The sequence below is a fragment of the Ursus arctos genome, unplaced genomic scaffold (genome assembly GCF_023065955.2).
Source record: "Ursus arctos isolate Adak ecotype North America unplaced genomic scaffold, UrsArc2.0 scaffold_5, whole genome shotgun sequence".
Lineage (NCBI taxonomy): Eukaryota > Metazoa > Chordata > Mammalia > Carnivora > Ursidae > Ursus > Ursus arctos.
Window position 1 is genome coordinate 60,908,644 of NW_026623067.1, and position 25,288 is coordinate 60,933,931.

Genomic DNA, 25,288 nt, shown 5'->3' on the forward strand with positions numbered 1-25,288 from the left:
TGATCATATAATTTACTTCTCAGTTCACCAGAGGATATTTGTAGCGAAGTGAACTTCAGAGATGGATGTTTAGGATAATGTTATGACGTTAGAGGCGAAGTAGATAAGAGGCATTTGGAAGGAATTCGTGACAATGTGATAATCTTTTATAAATAATTCTGTCCTCGCCTATTTTTATATAGGAGTGTCATTAGATGTATTCAACTATCTTTTTCAATAGACTTTATTGTTTAAACCCGAGAGCGAGAGCTGTTTAGTTGCCTCCACATCCCTCAGAATTTTGTACGTGACACGGCCTCATATTTGAGTCCCACAAATAGTTGTTTAATTGAATTACTCAACTGTGCTGTGAGACCCCATGTTTACATTCTTTAGATGTAGACCCCCCAAAAACCTAAAGTAATAATGATAAACACTAAACTCATTATCCTCAAATAGATTAAAATGGGGGTGCTATTAAACTGGAAATCTAATTTCTATAAAGTCAGCCCTTAGAGTGAACACCATCCGTGGCATTACACCACCACTTCTCCCTGGAGCTTTCTTCCCTGTACCCTTGGTTAAAGCAGAAGGACAACAATTTTGGATGTGGCGGGGTGGGGGGGTCATACACCACAGATCTGGATGTGCTTTATTCTAGAAATGAGTGACCAATGTAAGCAAAGTTTTACCTGAACGGATCTGGAAAGAAGAAACAATAGCCTCCATGTATTGAGAACTCGTAAGTATCAGGTACTATATTAAATTCTTTATAAAAACAAATTCCGCTATTACTGCCTCCTATTTACAGATAAGGACAGATGGAGGAACCGAGACTAAGAACGAGTGAGTTACTTTCCCAGGCCAGTGAGTGGCAAGGCTGGGGTTTGAACTCAGGCTGTCTGGCTCCAGCCTCATTATTCTCTATGGTACACTGCCTCTCCAACACGATTGTTAAAGTTTCTTTTTTCTTGTACAATGAATGAAGACCTTTTCCACACCCGTTCAGAACTAATTTGTCCTGCATCCCGTTCCTAGTTCACTGGATAAGCTTATTCATAAAGCCTATCATTAAAAACCCGCACCCTCAAATGAGCATGGGAAGCCAACAGTTTAAGGGATTCCAGTAGCAATTAGCTTTCCCCAAATAGCACGTTTTGTTTAGCAAGGACTCTGGAAAGCCAAAGAAGTCGTGCTAAATCACCGTGATGTTAGTGGGCCACGGTGTTTCTGAATGAGTGGGGTGCTCCAATGGTTTCTCTCTCCTGGGCTGAGTGTCCCTGTCTGTATGAGAGGGAATTTGGACTACCTGATGGCTAATGTTCCTTCCATGCCTATACCACCTACCTTGGCTTGTCACTGTTTCCCAAGGATGTGGGGTGGGCCCGTGACTCCCCAGGGCTCCGTGATCTTCATCTACAGTTCTGGGCTGCTCTTGAAGCAAGTATGAAGGACAAGAGGCCAATAATGTAAAACACATATATGTAGTGACATAACAAGACACAACTGATGGAAAGGAATACAAAGAAATTTCATGAAACCCATATAAATGGATAAATGATATAGGCATTTGTTGGTCCTCCTTGGTATGACCAATGCAAGAGGCATTAACATGGAGGACACAGCTCATGACAACTCTTTGTCAGTGTTCCTGTGGAATGCTGGCTTCTCCTCCTGACCTATACAGTAAATACCTATAGAGCACCTACTATGCGCTGGACGCTGTGTTAGACATTGGGGGGGGGTATGTCTTAGTTCATTTGGGCTGCTATAAGAAAAATGCCAGAAACCAAATAGCTTATACACAACAGAAATTTATTTCTCACTGTTCCAGCGGCTAGAAAGTTTAGGATCAAGCACTAGCTGATTCCCTATCTGGTGAGGTCCTCCTCCTGGTTCATGGATGGCTTTCTTTTCATAACCTCACATGGTGGAAATGGCGAGCTAACTCCGTGGGGTCTCTTTCATAAGGGCACTCATGCCAAACGGGAGGGCTCTGTCCTCATGACCTAATTACGTCCTAAAGGTCCCCACCTCCTACTACCATCACCTTGGGGGTTAGGATTTCAACACACGAATGTAGGGGGACCCAGACATTTAGTCAATAGCAGTGTCAACAAAACTGACAAAGATCCTCGTCCTCGCGGAGTTCATATTCATTTTAGATGGAGCCACGCTTTGTTCTTTTTGTTCAGATGCTTCTCTGTATTTCTGAGCCTCTTCGTGGGTAAAAGGGTAAAATGGAGCAAGCTGCATAAAATGAGGCAACAAAGGTCTTGCACCACAAACAGCGCCGGCCGCCTGACCATGGATGGCGCAGGAACGCTCTGCGGTGGGATGAGCACGAGGCGAGGCCCCGAGGCATCGCCAGCGTCTGCGTGGGTACTGCTGCCGGTTCAGCTTCGGAGCTTCCCTCTTCCCGGGACGAAATGCCTGACGAAGGTGGATTTTTAAAAAATGGACTCAGTGGTGCCTGGTGGTTCAGTCAGTTAAGTATCTAGCTCTTGATCTCAGCTCAGGTCTTGATCTCGGGGTCTTGATCTCCGGGTCGTGAGTTTGGGCCCCACGTTGGGCTCCACAATGGACTTGGAGCCTACTTAAAAAAAAAAAAAAAGTGGCCTGAGATATTTTAAGTACAGGTTGAAAAATGAAAGCAAAACGCCAGCTCCCCTCAGCAGGTGGAGGCTGAGATTCCTGTCGGAGTTCCTCCTGAAGTAATCGTATGCTAGCTGCCTCTCCACTTGCATTCTTGCCCTATCCTGTCCTTCTCATCACATCCCTTTCCTTTCCGCTGTTGGAGCTAAGTGTAACAGAATGTGCAGAGAATAAACAGGCCCCCAGCCTTCCGAGCTGCAGAGTGGCGCCCAGCAGTGCAGTGGACAGGAAACACTCTGGGCGGTAATTGCTGTTCAGAAAGCCTGGCTGCGTTTAATTCTTGTGGGTCCTTCTCCTGCTACAGTGATGCTCTTCCTTGTCACAGACGACAGTCTTGTCCCTGGAACCTGTGATCTCTCTGCTCCCACACTCTGGACCAGCAAGCTGCAGCCTGACTTGTGAAGCCTAGCTGGACTTGGAAGGAAACAGCTGGAGACACTGATGATGTCACAGTATGTATTATGAGTAGGAAGTCTGAAGTTATTCTTGAAGTTATGGTTGTCCTTCATTTTCCTGATGGTACCATCTTCAAGCCCTCTCCTGCAGCCGCTGCCCATGGGAGTTGGACCCTGGTGGGCTTCATCACTCTCTCCCCCTGGGTTCCTAGCCAGGCTCTGGGAAGGAGCTTCTCAGAGTGCTTTCAAAGTGTGGGGCTTACCTAGTCCTAAGACCTACACATTGTGCACGCAGCTCCTCTTCCACTTGCCTGCTCCTCACCCTAGGGCCAGAGATGAGGGGGTTTGGAATGCAGGGCTGAGCATGGGAAAGTGCTCTTGCTTTTAGAACTAAGGAGTGATGCAGCCTGCCCACCGCCTACAGGATATGACTCAGTGGAGGAAGGTGTCACATTTCCCTCCCATGCTTCTCTCCCTGGAGCTGTCTGCCATCATGCAGCACCGGGTTCCCAAATTCCGCCTTTACCTCTCCTTAAGTTCATCATCTCAGGGCTCATTCCCTAGGATCCCCTTCCGTGTGATAACAGTGGGGAGTGGGTCTTCTTTATTGAATTTATTATGGGAGTGGTTGTCAGCAAAACAGCCAAAGGATCTCTACTTCCTTATTCAGATGACTGGCGAATTAGGATTCCAAGATGTAGACCACAGCGCAGCTGTGGGTCGGAAATGACAAGCATGTCCCTGAAGAGGCTGTTCCTTATTAGGTAGTCTGAAAGAGTCTTGTTTGAGCTGTAAGGCAGGCTGGATGTTTACTTGGAGAAAAAGAAACATCTGATATGTTCAGGGAGTCATAAGGCGAGTTTGTTTTGCTAACATCGTGCATCTGGTACTAGGAATCATTTGAACTAGTTGCTCAGTGGTCCCTAGAGGTAGATTCTGAGGTTCTTCTGCAGACTATTTTATCTAGCAAGTCTGAGGTAGGCCCTGGGGGTACAGTCTCACAAGCGTCCCGCCTCCTCTTTCCCCGTCCAGGCGATTGTTATCCGGGAAGTGGAGAAGATGCAGACTTAAACCAGTGATTTTCAGACTAGCCCGCCTCAGAATGACCTGAAGGGCTGGTGAAAACGCCCCTTCCCCCTAGAGTTCCTGATTTTAAAGGTCTGGGCGGCCCAAGTGTTCGCATGTCTAACAAGTCCCCGGTCTTGGTGAGGCTGCTGTGCCCGGGACCGCACACTGTGAGAAGCACTGACGGAAACAGCACAGTTTCCCTGTGGGAATCCTTCGCCTGGGCAGCCCTTTGACTGCCCTGGTAGGCCTGGGGGTGGGCTGGATGCGTGCGGCCCGCCGAGTTCAGGAGTCGTACTGCGGTCTGAGAATGCACCCGGCAACGACTGGTGGCTTTCGTGGCCCCGTCCTGTGCTGTTGCCCAGAAGGATTCTGAACAAGGCCAAGGCTGCCCCCGCTTCCTGGAGCACGGCCAAAGCCGGAGGGTAGCCCGCTTCTGAGCCTTTCTGCCTGTGTATTCCACTGGCCTCCAGAGGGGTCACTCTTGGCCCGACTGTTACCAACATCACCACGTTGGTGGTGTTGGCAGCTGTCAGCCTCTCGTCTGCTATTTAAGAAAAGATGGTTTAATAAAAGAGATAGCTTTTAATAAGAGAGTCCTGACTTGCCAAAACCACTATAGCATAATCTCCCTTGAAGGCACAGCTGCACATACATTTTAAAATCCTAAATGTCTAGTATCTTTATGTTCAAGAATCTTTTAAACATTGGTTGGCTGAGGGAGGGGGAGCTCTGTAGCTAAGGTGGGAAGGAAATATTTTTACCATATGCTCTTTTTTACCATTTGAATTTTGAATTTGAATGAACTCTTAAAATAAATGCATCTTGGGGTGCCTGGCTGGCTCAGTCAGTAGAGCACGAGACACTTAATCTTTCGGGGTCGTGAGTTCAAGCCCCATGTTGGGCATGGTGCCTACTTAAAAAATAATAATAATAATAATAATAAGGAAGAAAAAAGAGGGGCGTCTGGGTGGCTCAGTCATTAAGCATCTGCCTTCTGCTCAGGTCATGATCCCAGGGTCCTGGGATCGAGGTCCTGGGATCGAGGCCCTTCTCATGGGAGCCCCACGGGGAGCCTACTTCTCCCTCTCTCACTCCCCCTGCTTGTGTTCCCTCTCTCGCTGTCTCTCTCTCTGTCAAACAAATAAATAAAATCTTAAAAAATAAATTCAAGTCAAAAAGGTGACAAAACAAAACCTCTAACATTGCACCATAGCACCAACTGGCATAAACAACATTAATCCAAGCATCCTGTTTTCCTTTAAATTTTTTGTTTATTTTTTAATATGGAATATATTCATATAGTTCAAAAAGTTTGAATATATAAAAACATATACAGTATGCTGTGGTTTTTTTTTTTTTATGGTACGTTTCTGATTTTCATCCCCCTTTTGACTGAGTTCTTACCCTCCATCCCTATGGCTAATCACTTTTATTAGTTTCTAGTATATCCTTCCAGAACATTTTATGCCCTCCTCCTCCACCACTACTGTGTTCCATTTCTCAGTCCGTTGGCAGTTTTTTGGGTATCCTTTCAGAAATGTTTCATGTGTATCCAGAATATATATGAATAGCTGCAGAAATTAGTTTCGCCTCTTCCAGAAATGGAATCTTAAACCAGTTACTTAGGAATCACTTCATCAGTACTAGTCAGAATGCCTGACAGACTCGCTGCTATCCGTGAAGGAAAGGACCCTTGGTATAACCAACCCACGTTCTTGCTTGCTCCCCCTCCCTCTGCCTATAAAAGGCTTTCATTTTGTATGGCTCCCAGGAGCTCCTTTCTGTCTGCTAGATTGGGTGCTGCCCAATTCATGAATCACTGAATAAAGCCATTAAGAGCTTTAAAATTTACTCAGATGAATTTTGTTTTTTAGTAGTGCTTTAAGGTGATTTGTCTGAAATTGATGCATAGGTCGGATTGAAGTAGAGGAGAGCGATTCGCAGGTTTTGCTATAATCCCAAGTGAAGGTATACGAACCAACCATGGGAATGAGAATGGAAAGAAAGGGGTTAGAGAAAATTGGGTAACTTGCATGGCAAAAGAAATTTTGCAGATGCAGTTAAGGTTAAGGACCTTGGGACGACAGAGTATCCTGGTTTGTCCAGATGAGCCCAGTGTAATCAATGAGTTCTTAAAAATAGAGATGTTTTCCTGGTCGTGGGGAGAGGGAGATGTAATTATGGAAGAATGCAATCTTGCAATGTTGCTGGCTGTCAAGATGGAGGAAGGGGGCCACAAGCCAAGAAATGGGGCATGCCTCTAGAAGCTGGGAAAGGCAAGGAAATAGATTGTTTCCTTGAGTGTCCAGAAAGGAACACAGCTCTGTTGACACCTTTAGTCTGGTGAGACGCACGTTGGAGTTCTAACCTACAGAATTCTGAGATAGTACATTTTTTAAAATGAGGTATAATTGACATACAATATTATGTTAGTTTCAGTTGCACAGCATAATGATTTGATATTTCTATATATTGAGAAATGATCACCACAATAAGTCTAGTTAACATCTGTCACCATACATAGTTACAGACTTTTTTTTTGTGATTAAGAACTTTTAAGATTTACTCTCTTAGCAACTTTCAAATATGAATTATGCCATTCCCATGACTTATTTATTTAATTTTATTTTAAGATTTTATTCATTCATTTGAGAGAGAGAGAGAGAACGGGAGAGCAAGAGAGCATGAGCTGGAGAGAGGGGCAGCGGAAGAGGGAGAAGCAGACTCCCCACTGACCACAGGACCCTGGGATCACGACTGGAGCTGAAGGCAGACACCCAACCAACTGAGCCACCCAGGTGCCCCATGACTTATTTATTTTATAACTGGAAATTTATATCCTTTGACCCCTTTACCCATTTCACCCATTCCCCACCCCCACCTCTGTCAACCACCAATCTGTTCTCTGTATTTATGAGCTTGGTGTTGTTGTGGTTTTAGATCTCACATATAAGTGAGAGGACGCCATTTGTGTTGTTGTAGGTGATTGAGTTCATGGTAATTTGTTATAGCAGCACTAGAAAACTGACATATGTACTAGTCAGTCTGTACTAGTCAGTCTGTAATGTAACTAGTCGGTAAATGACTGCATACATTATAAGGTATTTCTGTTTGTCAAAAAGTCCTCCCTCCTCCATATACATCAGGTTCAGTAGTGACTCCAGATATGTTCCCAGGTTAACCCACTGCCTAAAATGCCCTCTCCATTCCCTTATATTTATTTAAGATTTTTAATTTCTTTTTTTTAATGTTTTTTTATTCTATTATGTTAGTCACCATACAGTACATCCCTGGTTTCCGATGTAAGGCTCGATGATTCATTAGTTGTGTATAACACCCAGTGCACCATGCAATACGTGCCCTCCTTACTACCCATCACCGGTCTATCCCATTCCCCCACCCCCTCCCCTCTGAAGCCCTCAGTTTGTTTCTCAGAGTCCATAGTCTCTCATGCTTCATTCCCCCTTCTGATTACCCCCCATTTCTTTATCCCTTTCTTCCCCTACCCATCTTCCTAGTTCTTATGTTCCATAGATGAGAGAAATCATATGATAGTTGTCTTTCTCTGCTTGACTTATTTCACTTAGCATTATCTCCTCCAGTGCCGTCCATGTTGCAGCAAATGTTGAGAACTTGTTCTTTCTGATAGCTGAGTAATAGTTTCTAAGTAATCTTTACACCCAACATGGGGCTTGAACTCACAACTCCGAGATCGGGAGTCGTCACATGCTCTATTGACTAAACCAGCCAGGCGCCCCTCCGTTCCCTTTTATTTAGGTTATTCAGGTTCAGCTAGAGACCTATTTCTTTCAGATTACTCTAATCCCTTCTTTTCAAAGTGTTGTCTGCACTTAATCATTACTTTCCTACCTTGGTTTTCAATTATTTAAAGTCTCTAATGTCTTGCTTCCCATAATTAGATTTTAGGCTATTGGAGGACCAGGACCGTATTTTACATTTTTTGTGTCCTTTCCTGAGAAAACTACATATGCATATGTGATCAGACCATAATGAAGAGTTTGTTAGAAAATTTTCAAAAAGATTTATTTATTTCAGAGAGAGAGAGAGAAAGAGAGAGAGAGAGAGAGAGAGAGAGAGGCAGGGAGCAGCAGAGGGAGAGGAAGAGAGAATCTTAAGCAGACTCCACGCTCAGCAGGGAGCCCCCACATGGGTGGGGCTTCATCTCACCACCCCAAGATCACAACCAGAACCAAAACCAAGAGTTGGACACTCAAGTGACTGTGCCACCCAGATGCCCCTGTTAGAAAATTTTTAAAGTTAAAAATTTTAAAGGCAAATTATTGTCTATCAAAAAAGAATCATTGAATTCTAAATTATAATGCCATTCAGTGAGGAAACAATCCAATTGTCAAGTGGCTTTTGCCAAGAATATACCCATTGCGTAAAGAAAGGCATATCTGTGCATGTTTTATAGTGAAGTGGCAAGTTAAGCTATAAGAGAAATGGAGGAGCTATCTCCGGTTGCAAATGATTTATACATACTTAACTAAAGATGAATAGCAACATAGTATTTCCCACCAGCTTGGGAAAGAGATCAGCTTATCCTGCTGAGTAGAATGGACAGGTGTGTTGTTAATGATGGAAAAGCACTGGACACCTTAGGATAAACTCTAAGTGTGCTGCCCTCACAACTCTTAGCCTGTTCACACCTCCATTCAATTTAATTCTGTCTCTTGTAACAGGAAAATTCAACCCTTAGTAAGTTGCTGCGATTGACATCCTACTCAGTATTATGCGTATCAGAAAATGATCCCAAACCTGAAGTTTTGCTGCAAAATATGCATGTATTTAGCATCAGCCAAATGATCAAGAGGGTCCTTGAGCCTCTTCATTGAGGAGAGCAGGATGAGCCGTGAAGGAAGGGTAGGACAAGGTGTGAGATTATCTGAGGTTCTTATAATATTGTTGATATCCTGATGTACTCATCTGCTAATCCCTGTACCCGTTTACTCATAAGAGGACATTCATTAGCATAATCCTCTCGATTGTGATGATTTTGTAATTATCAATTCCATTTGCATGTTCTTTTTATTTTTTATTTTATTTATTTATTTTTTAAAGATTTTATTTATTTATTTGACAGAGATAGAGACAGCCAGCGAGAGAGGGAACACAAGCAGGGGGAGTGGGAGAGGAAGAAGCAGGCTCATAGCAGAGGAGCCTGATGTGGGGCTCGATCCCATAACGCCAGGATCACGCCCTGAGCCGAAGGCAGACGCTCAACCGCTGTGCCACCCAGGCGCCCCTGCATGTTCTTTTTAACTGTGTGATTGAGCTCCAAGGACAGAGGATAATTTGCAGCAGGGTCTGAAATTGAGCAGAAGAGGTTTATCTCCATATGCAACACGTGGATAAGCAGGGGAGAGAGTGCAGAGGGCATGCTACTAAGCAACAGTGAGTCAGTCCCCTGATGGAAGGGCAGTGGTGTGATTTGTGAGTCAATCGATCCCTTATCAACAGCCACGGCTGTCTCATTCCACTGCTTTTTTCTCTTCGTCTAGTGGGCACCTAAACAGTTCAACTAGGATGGAGCGCCCAGAGAGATTCATCTTCCTGCTTTCCCAAAATTAGTAGCCAGGCTACTTATTCAGCTGTCCTAAATAAGTCTTCCTTGCCTCTTTGCAGCGTGTCTGCTAGCCTTCACCCTATGCTTCATGATACATTGGACATATCGCTGGGCACATTGGTTCAAGTGATGAGAAATACATTTTATCCATTAAATGACAACACATCCCGATAGGTTCCAATGAAAGCCCAATGTCCAATGAAAGCCTAACATCCAATGAAAGCCGAATACCAGACGTTAGCAAGAGCTCTTGCTTGTTTGATAAGTTCGTAGCTAAAACAGTTCAGGAGCCTGAGCATAAAGTTGGCATTTTATTTAAGTAGAAGACTGGACTTAGCTCTGCCCCCCAGCTTGGTTTGGGCATAGTGCTGAGGCCCCACCCCAGAGCCTGTCCTAACAGGTGAATGGGTCACCTTCTCAGTCTGGTCCTGTGTTTTGTGTTTGTCAAGGGTCTCGTCAGCAGTCACTGACCCCTTCCTCTGTCTCCCCACAGCCCCTTGTCTATTCTTTTCCTGTGTCTTTTGTTCTGCCTCTGGATTAATTTTCATTGTTTATATGGATGCCTCCACCTGTACTAAGATTAAGTCCTTGCCAGTAGAGAAGTTGCTAACTCACATTTAAATCTCCCTCAGGACAGAGCAAAAATTAGGGGCTCCTGGCTTGCTCTGTTGATAGAGTGTGCAACTCTTATCTCGGGGTTGTAAGTTCGAATCCCATGTTGGGCAAAGAGTTTACTTAAAAAAAACAGAGGAAAAAAAGGACATAGATGGGCGCCTGGGTGGCTCAGTGGGTTAAGCGGCTGCCCTTGTCTCAGGTCATGATCCCAGGGTCCTGGGATCGAGCCCCACGTCAGGCTCCCTGCTCAGTGGGGTGTCTGCTTGTCCCTCTCCCTCTGCCCTTTCCCCCACTCATGCTCTCCCTCCCTCACTCTCTCTCTCTTTCAAATAAATAAATAAAATCTTAAAAAAAAAAGGGGGGGACATAGTAAAGGTCTGTGTTGATAGTAGATAGATAATAAACGTTTGCTGAGTATCTTTTGAGGGAATAGTGCTAACGGAATTAAGTGTTAACTTTTCAGATTTCTCTAGCTGCAGCTGCTATAGGTTCCCCTTTTTTCCTTCATTTATTCTTTAAAATTTAATTAATATAAGTTAATTTTAAAGCCTGGGAACTCTACCCATTCCCCAAAAAGGGAAATTACCCGTTGTCTCTCAACCATATATAATACCCATATACATTATGGTGTTTATCTATCCAGGCTATTTTCCCTCCATGTGTACATGTATATAGAAATGAGATATAGTGTTTTGCAATCTGATTTTTCACACTAAAAATATGTAATCTGTATGTATTTACATATAATCAAGGGTTAGCTGGCTGGCTCAGTCAGTGAGTGTGTGACTCTTACTCTCAGGGTCATGAGTTTGAGCCCCACGTTGTGTGTGGAACCCACTTAAGAAAAAAATCAAAAATATACATAATCGATATATCCATATATTACTATCTTGACAGCTGCAGAGCTTTTCATTGTAGAGATGTACTTTATGGTTCTATATTTATATTCCTTTCTAATTTTTGACTTTTCAAAGCCAGCTAAGATCTTGTTTCTTGGCCTCAACTATCTTGTTAGCTTGAAGTCCACCCGTCAAAGAGACCCACAGTATCCTGTGTGGTTACAGCAACCCTTAAATCCATCACGACCCAGAAGAGTCACCTAGTGGTTGGTTGCATAAGATCTTTTTTGTATCTTTAACCAAATTGTGTGGACTACAGTAAAGAAAACTGTATTAATTCATTAAATCTACTTCATTCTTTTGATAAGGAAAATGTATCTGGGAATATATGAGACTTAAAATGACCATTCACTGGGGCACGTGGGTGGCTCAGTCGTTTAAGCATCTGGTTCTTGATTTTGGTTCAGGTCATGATCTCAGGGTTGTGAGATAGAACCCCGGTCAGGCTCCATGCTCAGCATGGAGTCTGCTTAAGATTCTCCCTCTCTCTGCCCCTCGCCCCACTCTCTTTCTCTTTCTCTAATAAAGATAAATAAGTAAAATCTTTAAAACAAATGATCACTCGCAACTTATGACACTTAGTATCTGAACGGGATTCATTGTCCATAGAGGTCTCTCAGTAACTTCAAACTCTGGGCCAATTGTAAAGAAACACTGATGAAACCGAAATCAGTCACAATGAGCAGGATAAAAAAAATCAATGTGGGAATTCATTCAAATACTCAAGTGTTTTTTAAAAAGATTTATTTATTTATTTTGGTGGGGGGAGGGGTAGAGGAAGAGGGAAAGAGAGAATCCCAAGCAGACTCCTGCTGAGCGAGGATCCTGTTGTGTGGGACAGATCCCTTGACCCTGCCCCTGATCATGACCCGAGCCAAAACCAAGAGTCCAGCGCCAAGTGACTGAGCCACCAAGGTGCCCCCAAATTCTCAAAAATGTTAATGGTTTCATACTAGTTTCTTTCCTTCCCCCCCTTTGAAAATGATCATCAGTTAATCTGTATAGTATTTTACATAAATACACTTAAACCCCACACTAACAACTCTTTTTTTAGTCAGTGGCTGATGAAAACAAACTCTGCTGGGGGCACCTGGCTGGTTCAGTCGAAAGAGCATGTGCCTGTTGAACTCGGTCATGAGCTGGAGCCCCATGTTGGGTGTAGAGATTACTTAAATAACTGTTTAAAAACAAAACCAAACAAAAACTCTGCTGGTTTTCCTCACTGCAGGTAGGCAGGCAAGCCAGGGTGGAGTTGGTGGTAGTTACTGGCTAGTCCTTCCCCACACTGGGTCACCCCTCCCTGTTACAGGAAAGCCTGCCCTCTAGAGACAGTTTAGGGTGAGGAATTGGGGACTATGGCAATGATGGGCTGAGAAAGACACATCACAGTCTCTTCCTGTCCCTTAACCTAGTCAGAGTATATCTCCATGTCACCCCAAACCAAATAAAAGAAATAACCAAAGATAAAAGTAATTCAGAATATTTGGAAAATGACACAAAGTGGTTAATAAACCTATAGAGATCCTTGACTCATACCTTATGAATTAAATTCTCTAGGCCCATAATGTATTAAAGAAAAGGTACTGGGTCTCTGAATACCATGTGTTTCTGACATTTTATAGACCTTGAGATCAGATGTGAGTACTCGGTCAACCCAGTGCTATATCCTGCACTGTAATTAAGACTAAATGAAGTGAAAAGGCTTCTAACAAGTGTGTCATAGAAAATGCTATGATTCATCTACCTACAATGGAATTAGAATTCTAGAAATATGTTGCCAATTTCTTTGCCATTAGAGAGGACTGAATTGTACAAAATACATTGTTGTTTATGACTCGGGTCTAAGATTTTTCTTGGTAAATGAGTACAATCTTTATGTAACTCTTAATCTGATATCTGGTGTTTTACAATAGTAAAAAAATGAAAGTATTGATATCCTACAATATGTTGCTGAAGGAAGCCTATAAAATGCAGTGTTGTCATTTTATGGTTTCTTGCTAAAGACCCATCCCAATTCCTGTAAGTGTGCTGCAGTGTAGGGTAATTGAAGTTTTTTTACATATTTTTCAAAACTTACTGAAACCTAGAAACATTCTGTGAGTAGCAGGAATCATTATTTTACTTGAAGATTATCTGTGTTGGAGGGAAGTTGTTGGTATATTAGCTCTGGGTTGGAATCACACACATTCATCACTTACTTGCTGAATGACCTTGGGCAGGCTACTTAACCTCTCCAAGCCTAGTTTCCTCCAGTGTAAAATGGGGATAATAATAGTATTGGCCTTGGAGGACTTTTAACTTTTTTTTTTTTGAAATAATTGTAGATTCACAAGAAGTTGCAAGAACAGTACAGTGAGGTCCCGTGTATCCATCATCTAGCTTACCCCAATGGGGGAATCTTATTTAATTATAGTGCTTGATCAAAACCAGGAAATTAATTGGTAAATACAACTAACTAGACTATAGTTCCTATGCCAATTTTGCCAGTTTTTGCATACACTCATTTTTGTATTGTTTTCTGTTTTCTTTTCGTAAGTAAGCTCTACGCCCAATGTGGGGCTGGAACTCACAACTCCAAGATTAGGAGCCGCATGCTCTAGCAACTGAGCCCGCCAGGCACCCCTTATAAGCTTTTTCTCTTTTTTGGTAGAGTTTTGTGTGTAATTCAGTGGCACTTTATCACATATAACCATCACTACAATCAAGATACAAATATGTGGATTAAATACAATTAAAGTGCATAGCACAAGAGGTAGCATATAGAAGAAACTAAGTAAATGTTAGTATCATGATTATTAGTTAGGTGAAATTAGATAATCGTGCTTATTCAGTGCTTCCTAATTTCATGAGGTTACTTGGTTGGTTGACAGAAATACTGTTTTAGAAGCTGGAAGCAAAGAACTTTGTATTAATCATGTTTCAACTTTTTTTCTGTGTTTTACGGTGCTTCAACATCCTAGAGCCTTGGAGACAAAGGGAGTGGCTGCTCCTCCCAGGGTTAGCTAATTCCTAGAGACAGCAAGCAACTTGCCTGTGGCATTGCCTTTGACATGCAAACCACACCCCCACTTGTCTCCTTCCATCAGACTCCCCAAGTTATTGCCCCCCTCCACCTGCTCCTTAGCTTTAAATTTTCACTTCTCATTGTATTTGGAGCTGAGTCTCATCTCTTTCTCTTATTGGCGTAGTCTTGACATCTACACTTATGGCAACAGTCCTGAATAAATTCTTGCTTATAAGTGTCAGGATACCTTTTTTCCTTTATGAACTCCAGGACCAGTCTATACTAGACAACACCGATGTGCATTTCTCAGAATTCAGGGAGCCTTCTAGGGATTTTCTTGATTGACTGGGGTGAATGGTGAGGGGGCCAAATTAAAGGGTATACCATTTCTTCCAGTATTTCTTTGCCATTCCTTATCTGAAGGACAAAGAGAAATCACATTTTTTAGATGCAGAAAAATTGGTACATAGAAAAACTTCATCGAAGAGTTAAAATAAGATGGTCACAGTATCCCAGTAATCATTCCATATATGCAATAAAGTTAACTTAAATGAGGTTCTAACTTGGGGATACACTTTTTAAGTAAGTGACATTGCTGCAGAGGCCCTGTGTTTTTCCCATGGCAGCGCTTATCACATTGTGTCCGCATAATCTCTTGTCTGAGGCTTGGCTCCTCCAGGGCAGGGACGAGGCAGGTGGGGTAGGGAGGTGCCCACAGGATCTGAAAGATCAGAACCTCCAGGCAATATTTTGTTTCCTGGGATATACCACGCCTACCAGAAGTTAATTCTTGTGCCTGGAATCTTTGGGAAGTACCAATGCTTTACTGCCACCTTCTGGCCAAAATGTGTTTTGTCATATTTCTTCATTTCGGTTTTTTTTTTTTTTTGGTCTTGGTAAAAAGGATTTGAGAGAAGTTAAGTCCCGGTCACATCAGCAAACCCACATTGCCAGTAGCAACCGACATGGATAGAAAAGTATATAACTCTTGGGGCACCTGGGTGGCTCAATCGTTGGGCGTTTGCCTTTGGCTCAGGTAATGATCCCAGGGTCCTGGGATTGAGCCCCGCATCAGGCTCCCTGCTCAGCTGGAAGCCTGCTTCTCCCTCACCCACTCCCCCTGCTTGTGTTCCCTCTCTTGCTGGCTGTCTCTCTCTCTGTCAAATAAATATTTAAAACCTTAAAAAAAATAGTATATAACTCTTGAGAAACTTTCCAAGGATGTGCATGCATGAATATGTCTATTTATATCACACACAAATGAATACTGTTCTGAATCTGTGAAAGTCCAAAAACCTGATCACCGTAACTTATTATTCTACAGGTTTTTAAAAAATAGTTTATAAAATGCTTTCACATCTGGTCATTCTATTAATTTGAGAGGCAAGTAGGGATGATTAAAAAATGATTTTTACTTATTATTTTTAGAGAGAGGGTAGGGAGGGCCCGAGGGAGAGGGAGAGAGAGTGTCTTAAGCAGGCTCCATGCTCAGCACAGAGCCCGACGTGGGCCTCGATTTCATAACCCTGAGATCATGACCTAAACTGAAACCAAGAGTTGGACACTCAACCGACCGAGCTACCCAGGTGTCCCAAGAAAATGATTTTATAGCACTCCCCTAAGAAAGGGAATTATTAAGGAGCCCTTAAACTTCCTCACAGATATTTTGTCCTACAAATATTTTTTTTTAATTTAAAATCAGTTAATTAACATATAGTGTATTATTAGTTTTGGAGGTAGACTTTAGTGTTTCATCAGTTGCATATAACAACCAGTGCTCATTCTATCAAGTGCCCTCCTTAATGCCCATCACTCAGTTACCCCATCCCCCCACCCACCTCCCCTCCAGCACCCCTCGGTTTGTTCCCTAGAGTTAAGAGTCTCTTATGGTTTGTCTCCCTCTTTGTTTTCATCTTATTTTGTTTTTTCTTCCCTTCCCCTATATTTGTTTTGTTTCTTAAATTCTACATATGAGCATCTGTTGTTTCCGGCGTTGTCAATTTTAGCCAATCTGAGAGATATGAGGTGATATCTCATTGCGGTTGTGATCTGTATTTCCCTGATGCCGAGTGATGTTGAGCATTTTTTCGTGTGTCTGTTGGCCATTTGTATGTCTTCTTTGGAAAAATGTCTGTTCATGTCTTCTGCCCATTTCTTGACTAGTTTTTTGTTCTTTGGGTGTTGAGTTTGATAAGTTCTTCATAGATTTTGGATACCAGCCCCTTATCTGGTAAGACATTTGCAAATATCTTCTCCCATTCTGTAGGTTGTCTTTTAGTTTTGTCAACTGTTTCCTTTGCTGTGCAAAAGCTTTTTATCTTGATGAAGTCCCAATAGTTCATTTTTGTTTTTGTTTTGCTTGCCTTTGTAGAGGTGTCTAGCGAGAAGTTGCTGTGGCCGAGGTTGAAGAGGTTGCTGCCTGTGATCTCCTCTAGGGTTTTGATGGATTCCTGTCTCACACTTAGATCTTTCACCCATTTTGAGTCTATATTTGTGTATGGTGCAAGAAAATGGTCCAGTTTCATTCTCCTGCATGTGGCTGTCCAGTTTTCCCAACACCATTTGTTGAAGAGACTGTCTTTTTTCCTATTGGATATTCTTTCCTGCTGTGTCGAAGATTAGTTGACCATAGAGCTGAGGGTCCATTTCTGAGTTCTCAATTCTGATCCTCCCACCATCCTACGTGAAGGGTACTACTTAATCTCTGTTTTGCTTATGGGGAAACTGAAGCACCGTGTGCTTAAGGAACTGGCCCAAAGTCACACAGTTAGTGCGTAGCAGAGCTGAAGTTCAGTTAACATGTCTCTATCTAAAAGTTACTTTACAAGGCACCTGGGTAACTCAGTGGGTTAAGCGTCTGACATCAGCTCAGGTCATGATCTCAGGGCTCCACGCCTGGCCGAGTTGGACCAGGGCAAGCTCTGCACTCAGCAGGGAGTCTGTCTGGAGGGGGGGGGGCGCCCCCCCCCCGGCCGCTCCTGTGTGCTTTCTCTCTTTTAAATAAAAAAATAAAATCCTAAGAAAAAAGTTACTTTACTAACCCGCACGTGTCCCTGTTGCTTTATACCACTTCAGTAATTTATCAAGTTAATTCTAACCTATTATGTCCTCTGTAACCCTAATGAGCTGCATAAACTCCCAATTTTGTGTTTCTTTTTTAGGTTTTTGGCATATATTCAGATGAACCTTAATGTATTTATAACTATGTCGTATGAAGGAAGATACATTTAATGCCAAACAAAATACCGTGACTACATTTAATCAACATATGAGGATAATAAAGAAGTGGTTAGGCCCACAATCTGCCCTTTTTCTTTAAGAGACGGTTTCAACAAATGAATGGCATGACTTTGGTAAGTAAATAATCCTTCATTGTGAGCTCACATTAAATTCTCATAAAGTCAAGTGAAGCAAGAAGTACATGTATTTCAGTAAATGATAGGATCACGTCCAGGCCTTACCTCAAAACATCGAGAAGGTAAATATGTTTTCTTGGCACTCTAATACTTCCTTTGGTTAATTTTAATTTTCTATTTTATACTCAAATATTTTTTAATTATTACAAGAGCATTGTTAATAGCTACTGCTCTATCTTGTGGAGAAAAGGACAGGGAGGGAGGAAGAAGGCTCTTCTAGAATCAAGATACATTGAGTCAGCAACCCCCACCTCAAGTACAAGTGTGCGATGCTTCTCTACCCCGACCGCGCTGGGGGGTCCGGTACAGGATCCCATCAGTCCTCTTCCTATCCTATGTGTTCCTGGGTGTCTTGAAGTATTGTGTGCATTGGGGAAATGCCAAATGGGGAGAGGGGGTGGTCTGTGAGTCCTCCTAGGCAGTCCATGGGAGAGGATGCCAGAGGAATGGAGTCCTCATGGATCCCGAGGGAGGGCAGTTAGAGTCCCTGGTGCAGGTGCTGGAAACATTCCCTTGAATGAAAGCTGGGCAAACCACAAGTGATGATGGCTCAGTTTCCAAGCAGTTCTTGGGCCCTGCATCCATAGCCTTCATGGTGGTCCCTCCTCCGATCCACCTGCCTGGCTCTTCCAGGGCAATGCGTGCTCTCCCTTCTTGAGCAATGTTTCCTTGCTCCCAGTCCAGCCCCTACACCTGTCCTTTTTTTTTTTTTTAAGTTCCTTAACATCTCTAAGGATATTTCCCTTACTCTGTTTTCTCTAATAACTGTTTATTAGTACTTTTGTCTTTTAAGCATGACTTTCATTACATTTTTAGACTTGTGGTTCTGTGAAACAAATTACATTCGATGAATGATACGGTTCTAGTGATACAGTAATCTCATTTTATTATTATACTTTTGTGTGATTTCTTGAATCATGTCTCTCTCCCACATGAGACTGTAAATGACAATAAATTGACTCTATTTTCATTCACCATTGTACCCCCAGAGCCCAGCACCATGCCTGGAACATAGCTGGTGTTCCATAAATATTTGTTGAACAAGTAGACATTACCCAAATTTTTGCCTTTAAAGCCCATCTTGAAGATTTTGTACATATTTTAGAAATAAAGATGAAGAAGAATATTGGCAGAACCATATTAAAGGTCTATGTCTTCTTCTGTGTTCCCAGCTCTCTAGTTCTGAAGCAGATGATTTAAGGCTTTATCACACACAGCCGCTTCATTGAGGGGTCATGGCCAGCTGGGTAGTTGTGTTGAGGATTATGAAGGACAGGGAGAAGAAGAGGAAAGGGAAGAGTTGAGGATTATGAAGTCAAGCCTGGGCTCAGCGGAAAGAGCCAAGTGCAGAGTGGCTGCATCCTCGCCATGCATATGCTGGTCACACGTCATGCTGAGAAGCAGTGGGCCCGTGGAATAATCCCACATCTCCAATGTTTCACATAGCTCTTTTCAGCTTGTAAACTCTGACTTCAGCAGTTCTTTTTTTTTTTTTTTTAAAGATTTTATTTATTTATTCGACAGAGATAGAGACAGCCAGCGAGAGAGGGAATACAAGCAGGGGGAGTGGGAGAGGAAGAAGCAGGCTCATAGCGGAGGAGCCTGATGCGGGGCTCGATCCCATAACGCCGGGATCACGCCCTGAGCCGAAGGCAGACGCTTAACCACTGTGCCACCCAGGCGCCCCTGACTTCAGCAGTTCTATACCACTCCAGCCGTCTGTCTATACGTAACTCAGGTCCTATTCTTTACCTCTATTCAGCAAGCATATACTGAACACTTGCTATCTTGAGTGTGTGCTGGTGGTGCTCAGTACACAGGTATACTGTTTGCTACTTATTTTTTAAATGGAATTTATTTTTAAGAGGAGTTTTAGCTTCACAGCAAATTTACTACTCCTTTGTAAAAGCCTGAATCAAAGTTATCTGCAAATGTAAGAAAGTGCAATTTACACTTTGAACCCACACACGCGCACACACACGCGCACACACACATGCACACACACACACACACACGCACACAGTCAGCCTCCTCTTTCCACCCTGGTTACAACTTCGATACTTCATTTCTTGATTAATATTTAGCAAAGGGTGAGAAGAAAAGCCAAAAACTTCAAAACACACCAGGAACATATTTATGTCACATCAGGTGGAAAAAATCCACAAAAATTTCTTTGCAAACTTCTAGCAAGTATTTAGATATTAGTTGTTGGGGACTTGTTAGTTAATCAATACTTGACTTTTCGAGAAAAGTTTGGAAGGTATAAAACTTTCATCTCTGAGCCAACAGAGATGTTTCTTAACTGGAAATTTTCCTAGACCTGTCACATAGAGGAAAAACAAAAGATGGTCAAAAGAAAAAGCCTGCTTATTCTCAAATCTTCCATTGCTAGTCAAAACAACACCAGAAGTCAGAAGTTCTAAGATGTAGTGTCATTTTATCAAAGTCATTGCTTAAGTGAAACTTTTATAAAGTGTGCCTAGAGACCAGTGTAGTAAATGCTTTACTCGTTTAAAATAAGGTTATTAAAATTATGAAGACATCTAACAAGTAGATGAACTACTCTACATAAAAAAGACTGTCATTTAGGCCTTATATTTGGCCGAATGAACTAGAAATCCAACCATGCTGACTTAATTAAAAGGGATTTATTTTTCTCACCTAAGAGGAAGTCTAGAGACAGGCACTTCACAGTATCATCAATATCTCAGGATCCTTCTATCCTTTTGGTTCGCTTTTCTTAAGGTGTGGCGTTCACGTTTGTGATTTCCTCGTGGTCACAATGAGGCTGCTGTACCTCCAGCATAATATCCACTTTCTAGTTAAGAAGAATAAAAAGAAGGGGTGCCTGGGTAGCGCAGGCGTTAAGCGTCTGCCTTTGGCTCAGGGCATGATCCCGGCGTTCTGGGATCGAGTCCTGCATTGGGCTCCTCCGCTAGGAGCCTGCTTCTTCCTCTCCCACTCCCCTGCTGTGTTCCCTCTCTTACTGGCTGTCTGTCACATAAATAAATAAAATCTTAAAAAAAAAAAGAAGAATAAAAAGAAAAGAGAAGAGCAAAGGCAAAAGGCTGAATTGTCCTTTTTTATTGGAAAGCAATAGCTTTGCCAGGAACCCTGCCTCTGGATTTCTAATTACTATAACTATGTCACGTGGTTACCTAGCTTTGGTGTGTTGTTACCCTGAACAAAATTCAGGTTCTCTTATAAGAAGTAAAGAGAATGGCTATTGATTGGGTTGACAACTAGTGGAATCTGCCACAAAAAAAAAAAAAAAAAACAAACCACACATTTTAAAATTAAATCCAGAAAAGGCGTAAGTCCCAGGACATTTGGAGGTAGAAAATGAATGAAGTTAACATCTTGAACAAAAGTTTCTTACAGGCTCAGTCTCAGGACAAAGGTATTATCTATGTTCCCAGCTTTGGACAGTTAGACATGGTTCAACATAGGCTGGCTTGGGTGATTTTTAGAGAAAAGTCAGGGCCTTCCCACTTATGCTGTAGGATGCCTAAAAGGCACCACCAAGCGATGAACAGCCTCAAAAGAATTTAGCAATGATGCATGGTTGCTAGTTTTTTGCATTTTTTATCCAATTTTAATACTAATAAATTCCTGACGACCAGTGGCATTCAAAGAAGCGTGGCTCAAGTAGCCAAGTAACAAAATACTCAGTCTTTAACTCGCATCTCTTGAAAACTAAATATTCAAGGGGAATCATTTCATACTACCCAGCAACACCTCTTGCATCCCTTATTCTCTCCTATTCACTCATAGATTTTGTTGTATTTTACCAAAGTATCAATCCACAATGAATTGGAACTTTTTCAAATGGTCCTTCAACATAGAGTTTGAGAAAGTACTGTTCCAGTCTAAAGCATTGATTTTGCATCTTGAAGGCCTAGAATCAGTCCAGTGGAGAAAGATTCTCCTTAGAGAGTCAGCATTCTCAATATCGGGGATGCGTGTATGGAGGGGGGAGGGGTAGCATGGGAAATTTTACAATATAGTATAAATATAATATAAATACAGTAATTTACAATTTTACAAATATAGTAATTACAATTTTACAATATAGTATAAATATAATATAAATATAGTAATTTTAAAAAATCATTATACAATCATAAAATGAAAGTGCAAAATGTAAGTATTTCAGCTGGGGGTGGAGAAGAGGGGCTTGCCCTGTTTCTTTGGCTTCCTTCCTTTACCATCTCGCCAGTGTTTTAGTGTTACACCCACCCATTCTTTCCTTAGGTCTCCAGGGGAAGGAAACAGGTAATGGTCAATTGACCAAAAGTAATATGGAGCAATAAATCAGAACTATTGAAATGCTAGTGGCTCCCAGATATTCTTGTGTGACATCAAACAGGAGGATCAGATAGGAGAGTGTTGGCTGCCCATTGGATCCAACATAAATTATGGCAGGTGAATGTTCATTAAATGAACAATTGATGACATTCTAAAAGAAACTGGATATAAATCAGGTTTTATTTAATTGACAATATTCCTCTGTTGCAGAATATAGGACAATCTATGGTACTCGGCCTGCTGAAACTCACAGGATCCTGGAGTGGCTCGAGATCAGGTTGAGTATTAGATATTGCCACAAACAAAATATCCCCAAACTTCCATAAGTATCATTTATTTCTCCCAAGCCTGGGGTGAGGTGGTGGCTGGCTGATCTTCACTGGGATTGCCAACTGTCTGAGGGTTTCCTGGGACCTCTGCTATAGGCTGGCTTAGCTGGACTGTCTCAGCTGGAACAGATCTGTTCCACGTGTCAGTTATCCCCCCCCCCCCCCGCTTTAAGACCAACAGTCACACCTGAGCGTGTTCTCACGGCAATAGAAGAAATCCAAGAAAGCAAGCAGAAATACTGGGGCCTCTTGAGATGTAGGCTCAGAACGGGTGCACTGTTCTGGAAATCACCTCATTCAACTGGCCAAAGCAAATCACATGGCCAAACCCAGATTCAAAGGTGGAGGGGAGATTCTGCCTCTTTAGTGAAGGGAACATACGGCCATTCTGGAAAGCAGCCTAGTGGAATAGAGTGAAATTAAATGTTTGCCCTAGAAACCAGAGATCACATGCGTTGATACATATTCAAAAGAAATGAATGCACAGGCCAGTGAAGTGGAATGAATAAGGGTTTTCATTGTGGTATCAATGGAGAATACTTGACGTCGCAATTGGAGGTAACTTAGATGTTGATAACTAATGGATAAATTAAACGTGGTATACTTACACTTTGGAACACTATGCAGCACTTAGATGTATATATAGCAATACATGTGGATTTTAAAAACATCTTTTTACCCATGGAAAAAAATAAGAAACAGTGTAAGATTTAAAACCAAACCTGGGTTGCTCAGTAGATTAAGCACCTGCCTTTGACTCAGGTCATGATCCCAGGGTCCTGGGATTTGAGCCCTGAGATGGGTCTGCTCAGTGGGGAGCCTGCTTGAACCTCTCCCTCTGCCTGCCACTCCTCCTGCTTGTGCTCTCTCTCTCTCTGTCAAATGAAATAAAATCTTTAAAAACCCAAATACTATTTATGTAAAATGAATACACACACAAAACATATAAGGATAGATTTATATTTAAAGACATATAGCAGACATGTAAGAGTGGGTGCCCATTGGCAGAAAGGAGGTAATGGGAGTGGGGACTGGGTTTATAGAGTGACACTAAAACCAAGCCAAATCAAAAAGATAGAGGAGCCATTCATGGGCCAATGTCAATAATGTGTTGTGAACTAAGAACTATGACTACAATCTGAGGTACAAAATAATAAATAAGAAAAAATATTACAGAAACAAAATCAAATTGCATAGAGTGTCAGGTAGTTTGCTTCTCTAGGACACTGGCCCTGCCCACTATAGTGAGTCACTTTTGATCTGAAAACTCCCTCTAGGAAAAACTGATGTTCACTTACTCACCATGCATTTTTCCCTCTCTTCCATATTTATAGAACCCTGTATTATTGGGAATAATGTGTCCAGCTTAGAAAGACACACATACTCACATGCACAATTCCTAGCCACACTTGTAGCAAGGGTGGGTATTGAGATATAAACAGAAGTCATTGAATGGGGCTTTCAAAAATCTTTTTTTTTTAAAGATTTTATTTTTAAGTAATCTCTCCACCCAACATGGGGCTTAAACTCACAACCCCAAGATCAAGATTCACATGCTCTACCGAGCCAGCCAGACACCCCATGGGAAAGTCTTCTTGTCCCTTGCTATCTTGTTCAATGAATTGACCTGAAGGCTGGAAATAATGCTCTGAGACTAGCAGAGGAGACACAGATGGAGCCTGGGTCCTGAAGACCTGGTGAAGCCACTAAACCAGCTCTGGACTAAACCACTTCTGGACTTCTTTAATGTAACAGAATAACCTCCTAATTTGTTTAATAAGCCACTGTAGACTGACTGGTGTTACTAACCTTAATGCAATTCCTCATACACAAGGCTTTCTCTTTTTTCTTCAAAAAAAAAAAAAAATTCTCACTCTTTTCTTCCAGACTAATAGTCAGAGGTTAAAGACTAGTAGCATGATGAGGCCAGAATTTAGGCTTAAATGGATTACCTTTAAGACAAGCCAAAGAAACACTGCTTCAAGTAGTAGCTAATAAGAATTTATTCATTTGATAATTAATGGTTAAAATGTGAAATTTCTCATTTGTAAAAAGAGGACCTAGGAAGTACACTCTATCTTAAAGTTATCTTATAGGTGGTATTCATGGCATTTCTTATCCCCCAAAGATAGAGAAAGTGGAAAATACAGTTTTTATTTTAAAAGGTTTTGATAAATTCTTGACTAGAGTCATAATGCATTAAGGTAAGTCTGATTTTTTTTTTTCCCAGCACATCTCTCTTTTACATCAGGGAGGACATGCTGTGTCTTCTCACTGAACATCCTTTCACGGCTACATCATTGTTGCCTTGACATAGGGTGCCTTGTAGAAGGGCTCTTAGGGACTAAAGTATAATGTATGCAGGACTGAGAAAAGGAAGATCCCCACTGCAGAACTCACTGCCTGTGGAAGATGTGGGCAAGTGACAAAAAGCACACTGAACTAGGACTCCAAACATGATTCTTTTGTTTGGCTGTGCTCAGCAAACATTTAAGGATACCTGCTCTGTGACAGGCACTGTGCTGGACCCTGGGAAAGGACTGGCAAGACATAGGCACTGACCTCCATAGGTCTCAGGCACAGCATTCTGAGCTCAGGCTACAATTCTAATCGACCTTGGTGAAGGGAAGACGTTTCAGGAGGCCCTCATCAGTTTAAAGGCTGGTGAAAAAATGCCAGTTTCACACAGGTGAAACACCAAATAAATCCGCTGAACCAGAGCATTTTTCTCTCCTACTTTCACAGAATCTAGCTGCTCATTTTCCCACCAGGGATGCTCCTCTCTGCAACTCAGGCCTAATGAATCTGCTTTTATTTCCTGGGGGCCTAAACTCACAAAATCAGCAGAGATGGTCAATAAGAAGAGAATCAGGAAACTGTGTTCTAGCCCTGGTCTAGCATTATCTCTAGAAAGCTCGACATATTATTTTTCAGTGTTCTCATCTGCAAAGTGCTGTAAAATGAAGAGCTGTAAAGTGAACTCTGTGCAAAAACTGTGAAAACTTTTTGCTAGTAGGTGAAGGGTTACAGGAC

General features: G+C 42.1%; 1 long non-coding RNA gene across 1 annotated transcript; it reads left to right on the top strand.

Moving 5' to 3' along the window:
• Positions 1–640: 640 nt before the first annotated feature.
• LOC130542762 (uncharacterized) lies at positions 641–24,294 on the top strand. The gene is made up of 5 exons (XR_008957553.1): positions 641–721; positions 2,175–3,086; positions 6,731–6,895; positions 17,364–17,555; positions 22,137–24,294. It is a non-coding gene; the product is annotated as an uncharacterized LOC130542762 (long non-coding RNA).
• Positions 24,295–25,288: the final 994 nt, after the last annotated feature.